Raw genomic sequence first — 22,156 nt, forward strand, 5'->3', positions numbered from 1 at the left:
ACATGAGTGCCAGCCTCATACCACCCCAAAAGTCAAATCCTTAAATGAACTGAAGACTTTGATTTCCAGGGCAACTATAAGTGTTTCAGATGACAATAGCATAAATGTATTTGGCAACAATAAAGAAGGTTTTAAACATAAAAATAACAAACTAAAATACTAGTAAAGATTCTTAAATTCAACTACACTGAAACTAAGAATTTGTACTCTTATATGTGAGTAAAATTTTCTATAATAAAATATTTTTAACATAAAAACTTCTGGCCACATCTGGTGGCATAGGCCTAAAAATCCCAGCTACTTATAAAGCTAAAGGATTTCAGGGACTACATAGGCTATAAAGTCATTTAAAGTCCAGCCTTGTTAACTTCAAGAAAAACTCTGATGAGGAGCATTTCCTCAGAGTTAGCACACAGAAGATATGGTTCAAGGAGGCAAATGCTCCACATCGAAACAGTAGCAAAAGTTGAGAGTGAGTTAGACTTACCCATGCACCAGGTGATACTAGTTTTGAAGACAGGGAAGACATAAGATCAAAGGGGTCATACACTATGGCTGAGACCTAGTGTTGTTTGGCCAGGAGAAGCCATTGGTAAAGATATAGCCTCAGTTGCAGTGAAAATCCTGGATCTTGGACATGACAGGTTTGTGGGATGTCCACTAAAGACATCAGTAAGTATGGAATGGAGCCAGCCTGAGCTTATGAGTCAAGACAAGATTGTGTGTGTGTGTGTGTGTGTGTGTGTGTGTGTGTGTGTGTGTGTGTGTGTCAAAGCCAGAAACATGAGACTCCTCAAGCTCCTGAGAGCCCAGAAGAACATGTGTGTATCCCAAATGCTGAACATGGAGCGATAAGATTTGGACTTACAATGCTAGATTTTGGTTTTGCTTAAATATGATTAAAATAACAAGAAAGTGTATAACTTGCTTTATTTTTAAAAATAGGTTCCACAATTAAGGAACTTGAGATTTTTTAAAGAGACTGTGGGGTTTTAAAGAATCAAAAATTTTTAAAAAACATGAGACTTGAAAGTTGGGCTATGTTTTACATTGATATATTAACATGAAAACTCGGGGACAATGGATGAAAGTGTATGGATTAAAATGATATGTTTTTTGTGTCAAGTTGTGTCAAAGTCCCCTGCGAAGGGGACTTTAGAACTAGATTAAGAAACTGCTTAGATCAGATTGTCCTGTGGGCAAGTCTGTGAGGCATTGTCTTAATTGATGATTTACCTCAGAGGGATTAGCCCATTGTGGGTGACACAACCAATATGCAAGTGAGTCTGGGTTACATAAGGAAGTTAGCAGGGAACAGGTCTGTGACTAATCCAACGAGCAATCCAGAAGGCAGCATTTTTCATAGTTATTGACTTGAGTCTTGAGGTTCCTACCTGGAGTTCCTACATAAACTTTCTTCAATGATATAGACAATAATATAAGTCAAGCAATCACTTTCCTCCTCAAGCTGTGTTTGGTCAGAGTGTTTTATCAAAAACAACAGAAACAGACCAAAACAGACCCTGTGTCAAAGTGAAAAGTGAAAAAGGGTTCAAGAGATAAAGCTCAGTAAAAGGGTTATTCCCTAGTTTCAAGTTCTAATACTACAGAATAAGGAAAGGAAAAAGGAAAGGAAAGGAAAAGGAAAAGGAAAAGGAAAGGAAAGGAAAGGAAAGGAAAGGAAAGGAAAGGAAAGGAAAGGAAAGGAAAGGAAAGGAAAGGAGAAGAAAAATAAAAGAGAAAAGAAAAGAGAAAGAAGAGAGGATTTAGAGAGATGACTCGGTAGGAAAGAGCACTGAGTACTTTTTCAGGGGACCTGTGTTTAATTCCCAGTACCCATGGTGGCTCACAACTGTCTGTAACTTCAGTTCCAAGAGATCTGACACCCTCTTCTGGCCTCTACAAGTACTGTATTATGTGGTACACAGACATACACTTGGGCAAAATACCCATACACATAAAATAAAATAGTAATTTATAAACAGAAAGAAGAGAATTTCAGTTGACCAAGACACAATAAATATAATAATAATAAATCAGAAATTAAGTGACATAATTTAATTTAGTAAATTAAATGATAAATGATTCATAGACCATGTACATTCATCTAGAAAAAGGATAAGAATCTGAGAGAAAAGAGATAATGTTGATAAAATAGAGATGAAGCATAAGTATCTGTTCAGTTTAATTAATAATCAAAAAATGATTATTAAAACCATAATAAGGAAACATTTCACATTATTCAGTAAGAACTGAGGGGCTAGACAGTCCTAACTGTGAGTAAGATTGTGATCAAGAGTGATTTTACTCACTGGAAAGTGAAGAGTGACTGTAGGCACTTTGGAAAACAGTTTGACACTATCTAATGAAAAGAAGAATGTATACACCCTACAGTTCAGACAGCGCTCTCTCCCTTCTAAAGATTCACACATATGTGCCAGGAGACATATCTAAATCATTCACAGCAGCTGTCTTAGTTAAAGCTTCTGTTGCTGTGAAGAGACACGATGATCACAGAAACGCTTTAGAAGGAAAACATTTCATCGGGGCTGGCTCACAGTTCAGATCATCACGGTGGGAAGCACGGAGGTGTGCAGGCAGACATGATGCTGGAGAAGAAAGAGTGCCTGACTTGAGCATCTGAAACCTAAAACCCCAGCCCCACTGACACACTTCCTCCAGCAAGAACACACATACTCCAAGGCCACAATTCCTAGTAGTGCCACTCCTAGTGAACCTATGGGGGCCATTTTCATTTGACTTATCATAGTAACATTCCTTTAAAAATACTTATTCTAATTATTTTCAGTTATATGTGGTTTGTGTGTCTGCATCCACAGAAGTGTAGGTGTCTGAGAAGGTCAGCAATATAGGATCCTCTGGAGCTGAAGTTACAGATGGTCATTAGCCACCATGTGGGTGTCAGTAATAGAACCTAGGTCCACCAGAAGAGCATCGAGTGCTCTCAACTGACAAGCCATCGCTTGAGACTCCACAATATATTCTTTATAGCAGACATTGGCAAACTCTTTATCTGAAGGACGAAACAGCAACTATTTGGCTCTTTGAAGATCATCCAACGACTTTTTTTTTCTTTTTACTTTTTATTGGTTCTTTGTGAAGTCGCAACATGCACCCTACTCCCATTCATCTTCCTCTCTCTCCATACCTGCCCTCCACACTCACAACCTTACCTCCAACAGAGAGAAAAAAATCTCATGTGGAAGATGTAGTATGTCACAGTGTGTCCTACAGTATGCCTTTTTGACCAGGCTGCCCAGGAAAGGTGTAGAACCTTCTTTCCTGAGTGTTGCAGCTAGTGCAGGACATGGCCAGTTCTCCCATTCTCAAGATGCTGGGGGCAACTCTCCTATCTGCCATAGGTGGCAAGTGATGAGGGACAGAGGGTAGGAGACATCTCATTCTCTCTTCTTCACCACCGCACAGAAGGCAAGAGTCAATGTTTGCTCTCCTATGCTTTCCCCTCTGGGCTGGCTCACTTACAATCCCCATGTCTAGAGCCAGCTCTACTGTGCTGCCCATGAGAGGGGCGGGGTCTGCTCTCCTAAGTGTGCAGCAGATGAGGGACAGGACCAGCTCTCCCACCCACCACAGGTGATGAGAGCAAAAGGGAGGGGAGGGGACTCTCCTTCTCTAATGCCACCACACAGCAGACAAGAAACAGAGCAGGCTGTCCCATGCTCATGCCCTGGGGCCAGCTCACTCACAACCCCCACATTCAGGGAAAGCTCTACTGTGCAGCCTAAGCAAGGTGCAGGGTCCACTCTCCTGAGCTGAAGTAGGTGAGGGGCAGGGTTATCTATTCCATTCAGATGACCTCGGAGCAGTTCTCTTGTCTTCCAAGGGTGGCAAAGGACAAGAGAGGGTATCTCTCCCTCATTCATGTCACCACATGGCAAACAAGTGACAGGGCAGCTCTCCAATGCCCATGCCCTCAGAGTCTGCTCAATCATGCTTCTGCCACCAGGGTCCTCTCTGCTGTGCTGCCCAGGTGAGATACAGGGCCCACTCTTCCAAGTGCTGCAGCTGGTGAGAGGCAAGGCCAGCTCTTTTGCTCCCATGACCCCAAGACCAGGTCTCCCACTGCCACAGATGGTAAGGAGGAGCCATGGGGAAGGAGAGTATCTCTCCCTTGTCCGTGTCACTGCATGAGAGATGAGTGGAAGGCCAGCTTTCCCATGCTCATCCCCTCAGAGCCAGCTCACCCCTCAGCTCCCACAGCCAGGCTAGCTCTATTGTGCATCCTGGGTAATATGTGGAGGCCACTCCCAGAGTACTAGAGCTGGCTGAAGGGCAGGGACAGCTCTCTGCTCTCAGGACCCCAGGACCAGCCTCCCAGGATGCTCAGGAGGGGTGGAACCAGGGTGTTCTGCACATGCCCCTCAGGGACCTCAACGCGGTCTCTGCTCAGAAGTAACCTTGGCACCAGCTCACCCAAAACTCATGCATTGTTCAGAGTCTACTCTCCCAATGCAGCTGGCTATGGGTGGGGTCACCTCTCCTCCTCTCAAGGCCTCAGGGCCGTCTCTCCCACAATGCCCAAGTAAGGAGTGGGGCCGGTTATGTATAACACTCAGACCCAGACATGCCACCCCTCCACAGTGGCAGCACAGGCCAGGACCAGTTTCTCACATAAAGCTGTTCCTCACTGCCCTGGAGTCTCCAGCTCTGCTTCCCTACATTGTACCCTTCTGTTTCTCTTTCTCTTCCATTTCTCTACCACTTACTTGTTCCTCTTAGCGGTGCCTGGGGTCTCTGAGAGTCTGGGTCATCTCAGGAGTGGTCTCAGGAGTGCTATGCCCTTCCTGTGCGTTATGACACAGGGCAGGAGTCATCTCAGTCCTCATCTGCCTGCCCCAGGCCTACATAGCACCAGAATGAGCTCCCAGTCTCGGCCCATGGCCCAGTCTGGTGGTCATCTCAGGCTTGCTCCTCACCCAGCCCACCTGAATGGCTCCTTGTAGGAATTGTTTGTTTTGGGTTCACTCCTGCCCAAGGCTCAAGGCCCCAGGTTGGGTTCTTCTAGTCTCTGGCTTGATCCCCATCCTGGGAGCCCACTCTGGGCCTGTCTGACACCAATCTGGTGACCATGTCAGGCTTGCTTTTCTCAGGGAATGTTAGGCTACTAATCACTCAGATGTTCGTAGATCAGAACCCTGAGATAGACACAACCTCTCCTCTCTGCCACCTACTGACACACATGTGACACAGCATTTCACAGTGGAGAAATGAATAGATTCACACATCAGCACCAGTAGAATGTCAAAGAGAAACCGTTACTGTGAGAAATATGTCAAGTGTGGATCAGTGAGATGTCCCAGCGGGTCAAGCCTCTGCCTCCGAGCCTGACAATTGTCATCCTAGGGACCCACGGTGTGGAAGCAGAGATCTGACTTCAGGGAGTTGCCCTCTGACCTTCACATGTGCACTATGATTGGTGCACACATGTGTGCGCATGCACACACACACACACACACGAACACACACTTTGTATGAAATGTGTAGTTTGAGACAAAAGTCAAATGTGTTGGAGGGATAAGTTATATACATTCTAGGAAAGGGGACTCAGATACCCTTTGCCCTGAAGTGTGCCCATAAAAGAGCTACCTAAGAAATACATCACCCTTCATGTCCTCACCTCAGTCAGTCACTGTCAGTGAACGGCGTGTGGTACAAACATCTATTGATTCCAGAGTTTGGCTCCTGAGTTCTTGGTCTGTTCTGTTCCCATGCTGATGGATGCCTGGAAGTCTCATGGTCACACAACCACATACAGAATGTATCCTAGTCAGCAGGCTCTAAAATGGGTGAGATAGGACTGTTTTATTTTGTGGGTTATACAGAGGCATTGAAGCATAAAGATAAGCCTGAATTGGGTCATAAAAATGCATGTGAGGTGATGGATTACTCCATGGGGAAGGGCGGAGACAAAACTTGATGTGTGTTACACCAAACTCAGCACGGTGGAGTGTTAGAAATGTCTGCCTCGGCTGGAGGAGGGTTCGTGGTTGGACATGTTATGATTCACTAAGCTGCTCACATATATCTTATGTATTTTTGTATGTGTGATGAATCACCCAACAATGCTTATTGAAAACTGTTTGCATAATTATGGAGTAGTGTGTGAGAATATTTAGTTATGTGTCAAGAGTAGTGACCACATCCATAGGAAGCTACCTGGGAAAAGCAACCTAGTTGAAACTTGGTAAATCCAAGTTTTATTTGGTTGGTTTGGTTGTTTGTTTGTTTGTTTGTTTGTTTTTCCCTATTCATTCCCATAGATGTCCCTAGACTACTCTGGAATTCTTCAGGTTCTTGTGGGAAAATATTCTTTTAATTCATGTCAATCAACAGAACTCAACCATCACCACTCAAAGGGACCTCAAAGGGCAGACTTTCCACCTTTCCCTCATCTCTGTGGATATGGTCAGCCCTGTGGCTCCGCCGCCTTCTTGCTCCACACTCACAGATGTAAGGAATCTACCAAAGGCAAGTCTGCTTTCCTTAATAATCCAGGCCTGTGTGACTCCATTCTGTTCTATAATATTCTCATCGGAAGTTCAGATGTCTATGCTCCACTAACACTGTTTTCTGCTCCTTCCAACTTCTTCACGTGGGATTATTAGCACTCAGACATCTGGCACTGATGGAAGCAGCAGTTGGAATCCAACGTGAAACAAAAATCAAGAGAAAAACTTGATGGTGTCAAGGCAGAATTTCCATTCTTGGCTCATTATTATTTATCAGTAATTGAATTTAAGTTTTAAAAAATGCCATTTTTACCACCAAGAATATTTTCTTTTGAGCCAAGGGCATAGCATGATATGTTCCTAATAATAGTCACTATTGGCCTGGAATGTTCTAAACCTGGTCATGAATTCAACTCTGCTTCAAGAAGGCTGGCCTCAATTTGCCAGAGTATGATCAAGACTTACTTATTTTCATAACTCAACCTGGATGATTATTTTTGCAATCTGTGTATAGAATCCAAGGCCTCATATATGCAAAGTAAGTTGTTCTACTGTGGAAATACACTTGTAGTATTAGAGAAAGAGTACATCAATTCTATTGCTAAAGATCTTAGTAAATGAATAAGGAAAGGTCCCATATATTTTTTTGTTCTGTTTCATGTATATGTAATAAATAAAACCACCCACACAGATCTCTATATCCTCTCTTAAATGCAAGTTTTGACACTGCTGAAAGCAGAGCTGTAGTTTTTCATTCTTTTTTTTTTCTGGGGCTGGGGACCGAACCCAGGACCTTGCGCTTCCTAGGTAAGCGCTCTACCACTGAGCCAAATCCCCAACCCCCCTAGTTTTTCATTCTTGATTGGTCCTTCTCTTGTGAATTTTAGGAGTTTGATTTGATTCAAGATTACAAGATACAAATTTTAATGTAGTCTATTTAATTAAAATCCATAATGTTATTACCCAAACTCTGTATTCTTAGTTTGGACTGGCTAATCTTTCTAGTATGTAGGAAGTTTGGCTACAGGCATTCTTTTCCAGATTATAAATCTTTTCTTATTGAGGTCATTATGTAATAATCTTTTATTGTCAAGAAAATAACATTAGAGTTGACATGTTATTCACTGAATGAATATTTCTTCCTGTCCACAGTGTAACTTGTATTGATTATCAAATTAAATGAAAATATACCTACATCAATTTTCATGTTTGTGCCTTTAACTCTTAATTATATATCATTACAAAAGGTGTTTTATTTGTGACTTTTAAATAATTTGTTTGCATGTTAACCCAGTATTTTGGTTTTATTTATTCTGTGTCATTTACAAACAAATATTATTCCTTTTCCCTATGTTTTAGATGATATGTATTTTAGGAACAACCTACACTGAGAAGGTATTTGCTGGACTTTTTAACCCCAGAGTAAAGTTAATTATTTTTATTTAAGTGTCAAAGCCTATTTAGGTTTACTGTCATGAAAAATGTGAATTTATTGATTCCTGTTTCGTGACGTGAAGTCCCAGGAGACGTTTGCCCTATTTTCTTACATTTCACGCCATGTAGCCGATGTTATTTTCTGTAATGATATCACCATTGGTTGACTTTGAACTTTATGTCCATGAATATTCTTGAATGTTTGACTTAAGCCTCGAAAAGTCTTATGTGTAAGTTTTATCATTGAAGTTTGAAAACGTATTTCAGAAACATCAAAATTCAAAGCTAAAATGTCTAGAGCAGTGATGTAGTCGGGGGACATACTTAATTCGTGCACCTCTGTTTCTGCCTGCACTCTTCCCAGTCTCTTGTCAGTACTACTCAGCATAGTCAGAACCCCAGTCTAATGGAAGTGTCCATTTAACGTTGTCAAGTTAGATGCGCTTTATTTTCAGAGCATATGGATGTAATTATATGTAACTCCTTAATTTTCCTAGTATTTTCTTGAGTGTACAACCACCCCACTTGACTGTGACTCATTTCTTAGACAACTTAATTGTTTTATTGAATAATGTTTCTGAAAGAGAGTTCAAAAGGTTTTGCTGTTGCTACTGCTACTGCTGCTGTTGCTATTGTTGCTGTTGTTGTTGATGTTGTTGTTTTTTTATCATTAGGTTCTTTGGTTTTATCTCTCCATCTCCCCAGGAAGATAAGAGAAAAATATCAAAGGTTCACTGATAAACTTTTGCTCTTATGGGATTGGAGACGGGCCAGCAAGATAGCTCCATAGGTAAAGGAGCCTGCTAACAAGGCTGACAACCTGAGTTCAATCCCTAGGTTCCACACTGTAGAAAGAACCATTCCTACAAGTTGTTCTCTGACCTCCACATGCACACTGTGGCACTGCATGTGCTTGCTCACACATACATACATACAGACAGACAGACAGCGATAGATGATAGATAGATAGATAGATAGATAGATAGATAGATAGATAGATGATAGATAGGTAGATAGATAGATAGATAGATAGATAGATAGATAGATAGATAGATAGCCAGATAGAAGATGATAGGTAGACAGAGATAAAGAGATGTAATTAAATTATTTTTAAAACAAGATTGGAAGTGACAAAAAGATTTATCTTTCAAAACAGTTGTCTATGGTCACCCCTGATCCCATCAAAACATTGAATTGAAGAGGTGTAGTGCCAACTTTAAGCTAAGTAAAATAAATGTCTATAGAATTTTCCTCCTGCTTGAGTAACTATAGGTGACATATAATTATACAAATATATAGATACAAATTCAGGTATTTGTATGAAGATAGATTTATGTATAAATATATATCTATTAAAATACCACAACACCAGAGTACAGTGGCCTTCTCTCATCTGATATCAATTACACTTGATACTTCTTTGGCTTCTGACAACTTGTACATTTTTGTCATTGTTACTCTTTTTTCCTCCTTTTCTGCCTAATGTTCTCTTATTACACTAACTCCTTATCTTCTCTAGCTCTTTTTTCTTCTATTTTGAGAGCCTTTCTCAGTTTGGTTCAATAGCAGAAATGGCTTGAATCAAAGTAACTACTTTTTTTTCTGATTTAAGGATGTCTTTATTTACAAGATTATAGCCAGTTGCTGGAAAGAACCCAGATGTCCTTCAACAGAGGAATAGATACAGAAAGTGTGGTACTTCTACACAATGGAGTACTGTACAATTATTAAAAATAATGGCTTCATGAAATTCGTAGGCAAATGGATGGAACTAGAAAATATCATCCTGAGTGAGGTAACCCAATCACAAAATAATGCACATGATATGCACTCACTGCTAAGTGAATATTAGCCAAAAAGCTTGGAATACCCAAGATACAATTTACAGACTTCATGAAGCTCAAGAAAAAGAAAGACAAAAGTGTGCATGCTTCCGAACTGCTTAGAAGGGGGAACATACTCACAGGAGGAAATACGGATACAAGGTGTGACGCAGAGACAGAAGGAAAGGCCATACAGAGACTGCCACACATGGGGATCCATCCCACATGCAGTCACTAAACCTAGTCACTATTGGGGATGCTAACAGGTGCATGCTGACAGGAGTTTGATATAGCTGTCTCCTGAGAGGTTCTGCCAGAGTCTGACAAGAAGAGAGGCAGATGCTCGAAGCCAACCATTGAGTTGAGAACAAGGTCTCCAATGGAGGAGTTAGAGAAAGGACTGAGGTAACTGAGAGGGTTTGCAACCCCATAGGAAAAACAATATTAACGAACAAGACACCCCAGAGCTTCCAGGGACTAAATCACCATCCATGGCTCCAGCCGCATATGTAGCAGAGGATAGCATTGTCTGGCATCAATAGGAGGAGAAGCCCTGGGTCCTGTGAAGGTTCATTTCCCCAGTGTAAGGAAATGCCAGAGTGTTGAGGTGGAAGTGGGTGGGTGGGAAGGGGAGGATCCTCATAGAAGCAGGGAAAGGAGGGATGGGCAATGGGCGTTTCCAGAGAGGAAACCGAAAAATGAGATAACATTTGAAATGTAAATAAAAAATATCCAATAAAAGAAGAGAAAAAAGCTTTTTAACATCAAAAAAAGAATTGAAGGGCTTTAATTTTTACAATGTTTTTTAATAATTATCTTTAATTGTTCAAAAAGCCAAATTATTTAAGAAAAAGGTGAGAAGGCTTAAGCCACTGAAGTAGAAATGGAGCTTTTAAAAGGTCCTAAATACTGTCTGATTTCCTTCACCCCAGTGTTAGCTTCTGAGAATCCCCATATGGTCCTAGAGTAAGGAATTTGAAAAACATTGCATTTCTGATTGAATTACCCACAGAGTAGACTTGTGTCTCTGCTATTTCTAATGTTGCTTTAGGATCTGTGATTTCATGTTTTGTATATAGTACCCTCTCTACCCTTCCCAATGTCACGTGCTTTGGTCTTTCACCCGCCTTCCAACGGAAAGCTTGTGGTTTTAAAAGGCAACCGTTCATCAAGAGGCCATATTTATTAAGATTTACTGTCTTTTAGATAGCACATTTGAAGTTCATTGACTGTAGTTCCCTCTGAAAAGCTAAACTTGAGAAGAAGAAGCCCAAATTTACAATTTTCTTTTCACTGAAATTGCCTAATTACACATTTCAAATATATGTTCTGAGTGACTGGAAACAGCTGTCCAAAGGTGGGAGGGGTGCCGGATGTAGAGACAGCTATGGGAACCACATCAATTGAGAAGGAACTCGAGATGCTGTACATTTTTTTTGTAAGTTCTTGCTTCCAGATCTGTTATCAACCATTTTAAAAGTCATTAAATCTGAGTTCCCTTAAAAGCTTGTCTTATCACAATCATCTCCCTCTTCATCAAAGTCCGCTGTGTTTTCATCTCATCTTTGACTTCCTGGAGTTTATTGCATGTCAGTCAGATATTTCTCAACAATTTCCCTGGTTCTTATAAAGAAATGTCTCCCAAGGAACACTACTCACTGCTTCCTAAATCCTGTGTCCTCTCTTTTCTATATTCAGTCCTTTGATGGGGAGGAGCAATCTTGCTCTCATTGGCTGCTCATGAACAGCATGTGTGGCTTGGCTTAGCTCAGCAACCCTCCCTGCCGCCCATGATTCTGCCCAATTCCAACCAACTTCCCTGGGATTTGCAATGATGCAGCCTGAGGAAGAACGCCTAGCTACAGTCTACTTGGAAACTGTCTCTACTGACTTCTTTGCCAAGGCTTTTTGTCCAGTTGCCATATTGTCGACTCCCCATCAGCATAATCCAGAAATCATAGACCAAAAATCAATGGATAGAGAGATGGAAAAATACAGACCGACAGACAGACCAACAGACAGACATATTCTACAAAATAGATCTGCCTTTCGTCTCATTTTACTTGGATTGTCTTTACTTTATGGTGTAGGGTTTCCTCTAAATTCTGCGAGCTAGAAGTTGTCCCTGGTTCCTAGCAAGTTACTAAGTAAAAGTTTCCAGTCTCCAGCTATACTGGAATATGAACTCCTTCTCTATTTCCAAACTTATGCCAGTGGGCAGGGGACACATTAAGAATCTTTCATTTCCCTCTATTATAAGTCACAAAGCAGGAATCCAAATACTTCAAGTTACAGAACAATCTGCCTAAAATGAATCACAAGTAAGAAGAACGTTTTCCTTTTGACTGCAGAGAAGGCAGTGGGGGTCCTGAGCATGTATGTACATGTGTGTATACCTGTGTACATGCCTGTGTGTGCATGCCAGAAGTCCATCATCAGATGGATAAAGAAAATGGAATACTTACACTTAATGAAATTTTATACATTTATAAAGGAAAAGTCAAATCATGAAATTTGCAGGAAAATGTATAAAACTAAAAATTATCACTTTAAGCAAAATAAGCCAGACTTTAAACTATTGATGTTTTCTCTGTATGCAAGAGCTAGATTTAAGATTGTTTTTGCCAAGGGTACCGGAAACATGACTCAGGAGTTAAAAGCACTGACTGCTCTTGAAGAGGACCTGGGTTTTCTTCCTAGCACTCATATAGTATCTCGCAGTAATCTGTAACTCCATTGCCAGGGCTTCAGACACATTTTCAGACCTTTATATGTTCCTACATAACATGATGCAACATACATATTCACATGCAGACTCAAGCACACACATAGGAGAAAGAAAGAGAGAGAGAGAGAGAGAGAGAGAGAGAGAGAGAGAGAGAAAGTGAAGAAAAGGAAAGAAAGAAAAGAAAGAAAGAAAGAAAGAAAGAAAAAAGAAAGAAAGAAAGAGAGAAGAGGAGAAAGAAAGAAAGAAAAAGAAAGAAAGAAAGAAAGAAAGAAAGAGAAAGAAAGATGGACAGATGAACAGAGGGAGGAAGAAGGAAAGGAGAGAGAGAGAAAGAGAGAGAGGCAGATGAAGGAAAGAAGGAAGGAAGGAAGAAGGAAGGAAGGAAGGAAGGAAGGAAGGAAGGAAGGACAAGACTTTGAAAAAATAGACAAAATTGTCATCTGGGCATGCTCGTGCATGCCTTCTTTAATCCCAGAATTAGGAAGTTAAGAGCAGATGAATCTCTGAATTCAAAGTCAACATAGCAAATTAAAACACACCAGGCCTCGAGAGAAATCCGTCTCAAAAAAAAAAAAAAAAAAAAAAGCCAAATAAATAAAACAATTTTCCCTGTATGTGTATGTACCCACATGCATAAGTGTGTGCACGTGTGTATAATAGAAAGAAAAAAGCTCATGAGAAGGGAGAAAGGAATCTTTAAAATAGGGGAAATTGAAAGTAACAGGTTACAGGTAAAAGGAAAGCAAAGTGAACTGGGGAAAAGGAGAATCACCTAGAGGAAGGAAAGGCACAGAATTATTGTAGTTGGGGGGGAAAGAATGATTCAAAGTATAATATGTGTAACATAAAAAAACAAGTAAAATTGAATTGATTTAGTGGTTGCTATTATCCTGCATGCCTGAGCCCAGTTGTCATTGTTCCTCATATCTTTGCTTCAATGGTGTCTACCGATTATTTGTGCTGCTTGAACAAGCAGCCTGACTCTTGTAGTGGCATTGCCAGTTTCCAAAGCAGAGTGAGCAGAGAACACGATGTACTGACTGAGTTCACAATTCGGCGATCTGAACACCTCTTGTAGAATTTAAAAACAATCTGCTTAGCTTTAGAGATGTGTGATTCAAATTCCGAAAGAACAGAGATCGCAAAAAAAAAAAAAAAAAAATCAGATGTAGGGAGGAGAATTCAAAATTTAAAAAAGTCACAATAGTCATTGGCTCTGTTTTCTAAAGCTGATCACCAGTGGAGGATTTTAGGGATAGAGGTATATTATTTGTTTTGAGATAGGCTTTCATGTAGCCCAGGATGGTCTAAAACTCAGTAAGTAGCTGAGGATGATATTGAACTTCTGATTCTGCTTGCCTCCACTTCTTGGGTAGTAAAAATACACGCATGCTCAACCACCACCACCCTCAGTTTATAGGCTCCCATAGAAGGAGGAGAAACCCATGTGTTGTGCATGTTAGGCAAGCATTCTGCCAACTGAGATATGACCCCAGCCAATAGTCTTGATGGTAGCAGGAATAGTTGTATCAGGAACACCACATGTACCAATGAAAACTTGCAGTCTTTGAAAAATCAAAACTTACCAGAACTGACAAAGGAAGAAATAGAAAGAGTATTCTTCTATATATGAAAGAAATATGGTGTATTCTTCTAAACCAGTGGTTTTCAACTTCCTAATGCTGCAGTTCAATACAGTTTCTCATGCTGTGGTGACTCTCACCCATAAAGTTATTTTCATTGCTACTTCATAATTGTAATCTTTCTACTGTTTTAAATCATAATGTGATGTCAGATGTGCAGGATATCTGATATGAGACTTCTGTGAAAGGATCATTTGGCACTCCTCCAAAGAGATCATGACCCTCAATTGAGAACCACTACTCTGATCACCCCCACAGAAACAAGCTAAAAGTTGGCATAACTTCCACTGTGATTTCTTTCAAACATTTGAAAAGAGACAATCTAGCTTTCAAACTTTTCCAGAGACTAGAAAAGGTAGAAATAATTCCCAAGTATTTTATTCTCTTCCAACACACCTTGAGAGCAAAATCATAAACTCAAACATCTATTATAGGAGGGCATGAGATGACCTCTCTCCTGGGCATAGACATGGAAATGAAAATAAAAATATTAGCAAATCAAATTTAGTTATATATTAAAAAGGGAAGTTAATAAAGTTCATTCAAGTTGAGTTTTCTCCACAAATGCTCTCTTGGTTTAACATACAAAATTAAGAATATTAACCACTAAATTAATACAAAGTGCCATCCCCTCCCCAACCCACCCCCTGGCTTGGGTATAAAAAAGCCACATTTGGGAAATGTATCACTTGTTCATTGATTTGTTTTGTTTTTTGTTTGTTGTTGTTATTTTGTTTTGTTTTAAGTGAACTTTGATCAAGTTGAAAAGCAAGGGAAATCTCTTTAATCTAATTCAAGGAACCCATAAAACAAATATACAATCAACATAGTTAACAGTAGTAGAGTGAACTCCATATATTTAAGCTTGGGACAGATGTCATGTCACCATTTGTGTTTCACATTGTTCTGGAAATTCTAGTCAATGGAAAGGAAGAAAAAAGGTGAGAATTCGAAAGATAGAGCAAAATTTTAGAAATGGTGGTCTCACTCTTCCCCTTCCCTCCCTCCTTTCTTCCTCTTTTTCTCTGTCTCTGTCTCTCTCACACATACTGACACACACATGCAAAGACACACACACACACACACACACATGGCATACACAAGACCTGTATACTCTACAAGTAAGTGAAGCTCCAGCCCCAATTTTATGGAAAGGATTTTTAAATGACCTAAGATGATTAATTGGAGTCATTACTGTAAACATCTAAGAGCTTACTATCCACATATGTCAGTTTGTCTGAAGGACTCTGTAGTGTAAATGCAAGCTTAAATAAACTCCAGCAGGTAGGTTTTCCTATAGAAATGGACAAGACAATTCTAATACACACACACACACACACACACACACACACACATATATATATATATATATATATATATATATGCAAGAGGACAAAAACTTTGCAAACTAAACTTGAAGACATGGAAGGATTTAATAAGTTAAATTGCAGATGTCCCATCTTTCCACAAAGCTCTAGGACGGCTTAAGATTGCACAGACCTGGCTTGGTCTCAGACTAAAGAATTAAGAGAACTGAACGGAAGTCACAGGAGTGATGGCCAGAACCCTCTACGAGTGCAGTCCAAAACTGACAGCCTTCTCTATCTTGGAGCTGGGCTGATTCATATCCACAAAAGTAAAATGAAGCTTAATCTGTGTCTCTTACAGAAACACAAAGGCAATTCCTCCTGGATTATAGATGCAGTTGTCATGGGGAAAGTAAAACAAGACTTCAGATCAGTAAGTTACAGAGGAGACGGCAAAATCCACACATCTGGGAGCAGTGCATTTGTTAGAATATGCACGCAGGACACATAAACATTAAAGAAAAGATTAACAAGTTAGACAACAATAATTAAGAATTTTTGTTTATCAAGAGACACTGCTATGAGTATCAATGAGAGAAGAGATTTTTCATCTAGAACCTATTATCGTACATAATCCCTATATATCAGTTGTCGGAGGAGGGATAACAGGTGTCTGTTCAGCCCTAGGCAGCCATTGTGAACAGGACTCCACAAAACAGTTCACTGAAATGGCTAACAAACACATGAAAATGTTCCCCGTGGGATCAGTTCTCAAGCAAACTACAATGAGATGCCTCTATAAGCAAGCTACGACCTTTTTTTAACACAAAGTAAGCATGGTTGTACCCAGCACTTGGCAGACAAAGGCAGCTAACACCTCTGTTAGTTCAAGGTCAGCCACGCCCACATAAAGAGATCTAAGCCAGCCAGGTTACCTAGTGAGACCGTGACTCAATAGACAAGTTTAATGTAATGATATCACTTATTAGAAAAAAATATTGGGGAGCTAGAATTCTTGTGGACAACTGGTACAGTATAAACCAATATAATCGCTTTATAAAACTGTCAGAATGTACTAAAGCTATATATACGCCAACTTCTGGGCCAACTCATCCCTGTGTAACTCCAAAGAACTGCTTGTGTATGTGCTCCAAAGTACATGAGAAGAATACTGTGAGTGCTGCATTTAACAGTCAAATATTCAACATTAGCTAGATAAAAATCATGACATCATTTCAAACATGATACCACACTCCAGTGCTTTATGATTGCATAATAATATGGATGAACCTCAAAACCACAATAAAAAGGCAGAAGATAGACGCAAAGAAAGTGAAGCCATGCAAAACAAATTTGCAATGGAAGGTGTTACAATAGTGTTATCTTGAGCATACTGTCTCAAAAGAAACAAAACATGCCTATGGGGTGGGGTTACTATGGTGTCCTGTTCCCCCAACTGGGTGTTGGTCACACAAGGCTGAATCCCAATTGTTCCATGAAGTAAAAGATGGGTTTCAATCCCAAATGTATCTGACACTAGAGTCCTGTCAATCATATGTACTCACAAAGGTGGGCATGTGGTGATGATGTGTTCCACTTTTAAAGGGGCATGAATGGAAACTTGTTCTGATGACCTGTTATTTTGTTACCTATTTGGAAACAAACTACAGACCCATGGCTAAAAGTCCACTACACTCAGTGGCAGCCTGCCTTAATTGCAGGACCAAACACCTGAAGTAACTTCAAGTCCGTGGATTCAAAATGGCTGGGCAAGTTTACACAGAGGAGTGGGGTGGAGGACGGGAGAGGAGAGGGAGGCAAAAGGGATGGATTTCTTTCTTTCTTTCTCAAACACTTGCTTGTAGAAGGCCATCATTCCCCCCACAGTGCTTCAAGCTACTAATTAAAGTATCCAATCTCTATCAGGTATCTACAATTAGATATTAAAATGCTTTTCTGAGAGATGTCTCTTTACAGCAGGTGCTGCCCTGGTATCTTCATACAGACTGTACTCCTCACTTATTATAAAGTTTCTATGGGGCTGGAGAGGTGGCTCAGTGGTTAAGAGCACTGACTGCTCTTCCAGAGATCCTGAGTTCGATTCCCAGCAACCACATGGAGGCTCACAGCCATCTGTAATGGAATCTGATGCCCTCTTCTGGTGTGTCTGAAGACAGCTACAGTGTACTCACATACATAAAACAAATAGATATTTTTTAAAAATAAATAAATAAAATAAAATAAAGTCTCTATGAAGAGACTATAACTATTGTACCCATGTTAGAGATAAGAGAATGAATGTTGTATGCTGAGATCTCACAAGGACAACCTAGCCTGTAAGGGACCAGTTAGAATTCTTGTTCGTGTCCATAGGATACCAGAACTCTCACTCTCCTGTTCTCAAAATTATCAAAGTTGGACGTTTTTATCCTCATAAGTGGGAAACCAGGGCTGTGAGTTCCAGGCCTGGAGCAGCAGGGATTGAGAGTGAAGAACAAGCCAATCCTTTCCCGGCGTGCCAGGGACTCTCTTTCTCATCTGTATGCTCCAAGGTTTGCTCGGATGATCTCCAAGGCCCCTTCCCACCCCATCAACTAATGGTTCCTGAGTACAGAAGAAAGACATTAATCTAAGTCACTCGCAATATGTTTTTACAGTGCGGTGCGACTATTTTTAGAGCATGGCAGAATAAGAGCTCATTTCACGGAGCCAGTCAAAAATTTCCCACAATCTTTGGGGGAAATCCAAGCCTGAGTGAGTCTAATGCTTAACGAGATGATGTAATGCAGGGAAATATATAGCGGGAAGGAAATTTTATTAGTGTGAGTAAACGTGAATTTTCAAGTGAATTACAAGACCATAAGAAGTCAATGTATATACGCCAGGGGGAAAATCACCTAAGACTTTAAAACAGAGCCTGCAGTGTTTCTTTGCAGGCATGCTGAGAACCTCCACACATGGGATTGACGAGGGAAAATCGTGGAGAACCTTTAACCTTATGAGGGAAAATAGATGACCTCAGAAAAAATATCTCCAATTAAGCAGATGGGAGACACCAAGTGACAGGTGCACTTGACAGATAAATGGGGCTTTAGAAAAACTCGAGCTAATGCATTCATTGAGCAGGGGGACCCTATGTGAAGCTTGCTAATGTGAAACCCACAGGGTTGGTGACTTTTCTGAATATTGTGTGAGGCTGGTTCGCCATTCCAATAAAGGAGCAGACACTCTCTAGTTCAACAGAAAGAGAAGGAGGAGGAAGAAAAGGAGGAGGGGGAGGAAGAGAAGGGAGGGGTAAAAATAGGGGGAGAAAGAGAAAGAAACAGCAGTAGCATATTGGCTAATGCAAATCCAAAAGGTATCATTCCAAGTCGTCTCAGCTGCTTAAGGTGTTTCCAAATTGTCACACAACTGTAGTAATGAACGGCACATGCGTCTTTAGCCAATTCCAATCTCATGATGTCTGCTTCAGCAGTTGCAATTCTGACAGTCTCGGGGACTAAGAAGTTCGAATATTTCCATTTTTGTCTCAATAGCTAACTCCAAGTAGATTAAAAAGCAACTGCACGGTGAGAGATGCCCGGGAGAGATGCCCTTTCGTCCAGTTTTACCTGTTTAATCTCTGCAGAGGCACTCCTGGAATTTTTCAGTCATTAAACAGGAATTTATCAGTGTATGCGCTAAATATAAACTCAGAGTCTAGGCCTCTTATGGAAAGAGACTGGGGGGTGTCTGCAAGCAACAGAGCATCCTGGGGAATCATGACCTCAAAAGTACTAACACAACCCACTCTCCTCCCCACGGTAGTCACTAGCTGGGCTGGGCCATGTAGCTCACTGCATTCAAAGGGCTACGGCGAACATTGGGGATGAAGCAACTTGTACACAGGAGGCCACCAAAGTTATTCATGTGTTCAACATACCAAGTGTTATTGCCTCCAAGTACGGTTTGGTGGTTACTGTACCATGAATGCGAACTGCACCGCACACACACCCCTACTCCCCATAGGCCTATGTGTTTGAATACTTGTTGCTGGTTCTGTTTGAGGACGATTGTGGAAAAAGTAGAATCTCAATAGAGGAAGTGAGGGAATGGGGATGGAGCTTGGGGTCTTAGAGCCTGGCAGCACTTCCTGTCAGCATTCTGCTTCCTGTTTCATCAAGACAGAGGTGAGGCAGTCCATCTGCATGTGCCTGACATGATGGAGCTGCCTTCCACCATGCCTTCTCCTTGAAGATGGACTTTATCCTCTCAAGTGGGAAGCCAAAGTAAACCCTTAAGCTCCTTCTTGTCAGGTATCGGGTCTCGGTAGCAAGGAAGGTGACTAATACATGGTCCCTCTGTAGAGGGTTCCTCAGGGCGTCTTCATCTTTCTGTTCTGTTCACACTGAGTCCAACAATGAATATCCCCTCCAAATCTCCCACTTCCTGGCATTAATACGCCACCTCCATGGATACCTAGCTCTGAAGCCTTACGTCTCCCTTACCCAATCATGATCAGAAGTGCATGAATCCCTACACTGAGGATAAACCTCAGGGAATCTCATTACGCTGATCCCATCCAACAAAAACCCCTGAACTCTGAGCAACCAGTCTATGCCTGACATGAAATAGAGCCTCAAAATTATTTACTGGACTCCAAAATTATTTATTAAATAAGTAGATTTATAAATTGCTCACATCTTCTGCCTCCTCTGAGCTCATCATCCAGCTAAAGAGATGGGATGTGTTCAAAAGTAATCACAATTTATAGTTGAGGAACCACAGCCAGTCAGAAGGGCCTGATGGGGGAGGCAGCTTTAGAGACAGAACCTAAAACGTGGACGGCAAGGAACAAGACACAGATGCAGAAATATTTCATGTTTTCTTTTTAATTTTTCTCTTCCATTTTTTGGTTTTGTTTTGTTCTGTTCTGTTTTGTTTTGCTTAATTTTTAATTCCAGTCCTCTGAGAATCTCAGACACCTGTGCTTCCGGCTTTATCTCTGCCCACCAATCTGCATTCTTGTGGGTCAGGTAGATGATTGTGGGGTTATGGAGGGGGTTTGGGGAATCAGAATAGGAGGGAGAGCGGCAGTCCCTGCCCATGTTCTCCCCCAGCTCCCTGCTGCCTTTCTCACTGGGTTTAAGCCACTCTTGACTGACTTGACCAAACTCGAATGGCCTGATATTTTCATTTTCATCATCCAACCTCCTCACCACCTCACAGAACTGTGGCTACGCCCAATTGGTCTACAGAGTTCTACTTCTGTGGTAAAGGCTAGGGGACTTAGATCCTTATGCCTGACCTTCAAGGTCATGTTCAAGTTTCACAATGATGTAAGGGAAATCCTTGTGAACATAGTAGACCCCTGAGCCCTCCTTTGATTGTATATCTGCAGGATGTATGAGCGTACCACATAGTTTCTTCTCTGGCTATTTCAAATGAAATCTGACTTTCCATGGGAAGTTGTTCTTTGTGAATAAGAAATGCATTCCAATGTAAAGTGGCCTTGCCCTAGATTTTACACAGATCTTGACTTCAAGCTACTGAGGAAAGAGTGAGAGAATGAGAACAAGAAGGGATAGACACTGCCTGCCTGGGATCCCCCTCCTCCTCCCCCTCCTCCTCCTCCTCCCCCTCCTCCTCTCCTCCTTCCTCCCCCTCCTCCTCCTCTCCTCCTCCTCTTCCTTCTTCTCCCTCTTCTTCCTCTTCTTCCTCTTCCTCTTCCTCTTCTCCTCCTCCTTCTAGATTTATTTATTATGTCGTGTTCCACCTGCATATATGCCTGCATGTCATAAGAGGGCTTGAGCCTTCATTTGAGATGGTTGGGAACCACCATGTGGTTGCTGGGAATTGAACTCAGTACCTCTGGAAGAGCAGTCAGTGCTCTCAACCTCTAAGCCATCTTTTCAACCCACCCCTTTTTTCTTTATAAGTCCTTCATTTATCTGAAAGACCATATCTTCATAACTGCAAGGCAAAGGAAGAAACCTCCATCACAAGCTATTTGAGTATGAGGGTACTTACTGAACATTCAACACTTTTTAGGGTATTAAATGATCAACTCTCTCTTCCCTTGAGCTCCAAGATGCAGGAGGAAAAGACTGTGGGTAAGACAACACAGTTCTCTGCCACCAAGGGTTAATGCTGTCAAATTCTGGAACTAATTGCTGGCTATTTAAATAATTTGTTAAGACAATTGAGGGGGGAAAGGCAAGCCTTAAGTTTGAACACTGTTTCACAAGGTCACCTTTCATTCTGTGAGACCCTGTAATCCGGGAGGGAACCAGATGGGTTCCGTGCAGGCAATAGCAACATGCCACATCAGAAGTAGAGGATTTATCAAAACAACACTATTCTCTTCACAGCCAAGATCCTGACAGCTACAATGTAGCTCTGTAATTATCTAGAAAATGTCTGCAGATCAAAATGGGACTCTATTCTCCCTGTTAGCAGCAACCTTGACCTGCCACTTGTGTTCTTTCTTCCCACAGAAAGCACAGACATGAACAGCCACTCAAGATGAGATGCACAAATTTGGGAGTCCAGAATCAACAGGGACCAGAAGTCATTTTCCTTATTAAAACAACAACAGCAATGATTCTCATAATAACAACAGGTGGGAAGAGGAAATCTGGGCTTTGCTTTATAATTTTGAAGTTTTGGGGACTAGACTTCATGAATCCCAGTCTGTCCTTAAACTCAAGATTGTCCTACCTCTGCCTCCTGAGTGCTGGGGTTACAAGTG

The 22,156-nt window shown here is 41.1% G+C and overlaps 1 non-coding gene across 1 annotated transcript; it reads right to left on the minus strand.

Annotated features, from left to right (window-relative positions):
- Window positions 1–5,134: 5,134 nt before the first annotated feature.
- LOC116895064 lies at window positions 5,135–5,264 on the minus strand. Its single transcript, XR_004387239.1, has one exon. It is a non-coding gene; the product is annotated as a small nucleolar RNA SNORA17 (small nucleolar RNA).
- Between the last annotated feature and the right edge of the window lie 16,892 nt (window positions 5,265–22,156).

This window comes from Rattus rattus, chromosome 2 (assembly GCF_011064425.1).
Source record: "Rattus rattus isolate New Zealand chromosome 2, Rrattus_CSIRO_v1, whole genome shotgun sequence".
Lineage (NCBI taxonomy): Eukaryota > Metazoa > Chordata > Mammalia > Rodentia > Muridae > Rattus > Rattus rattus.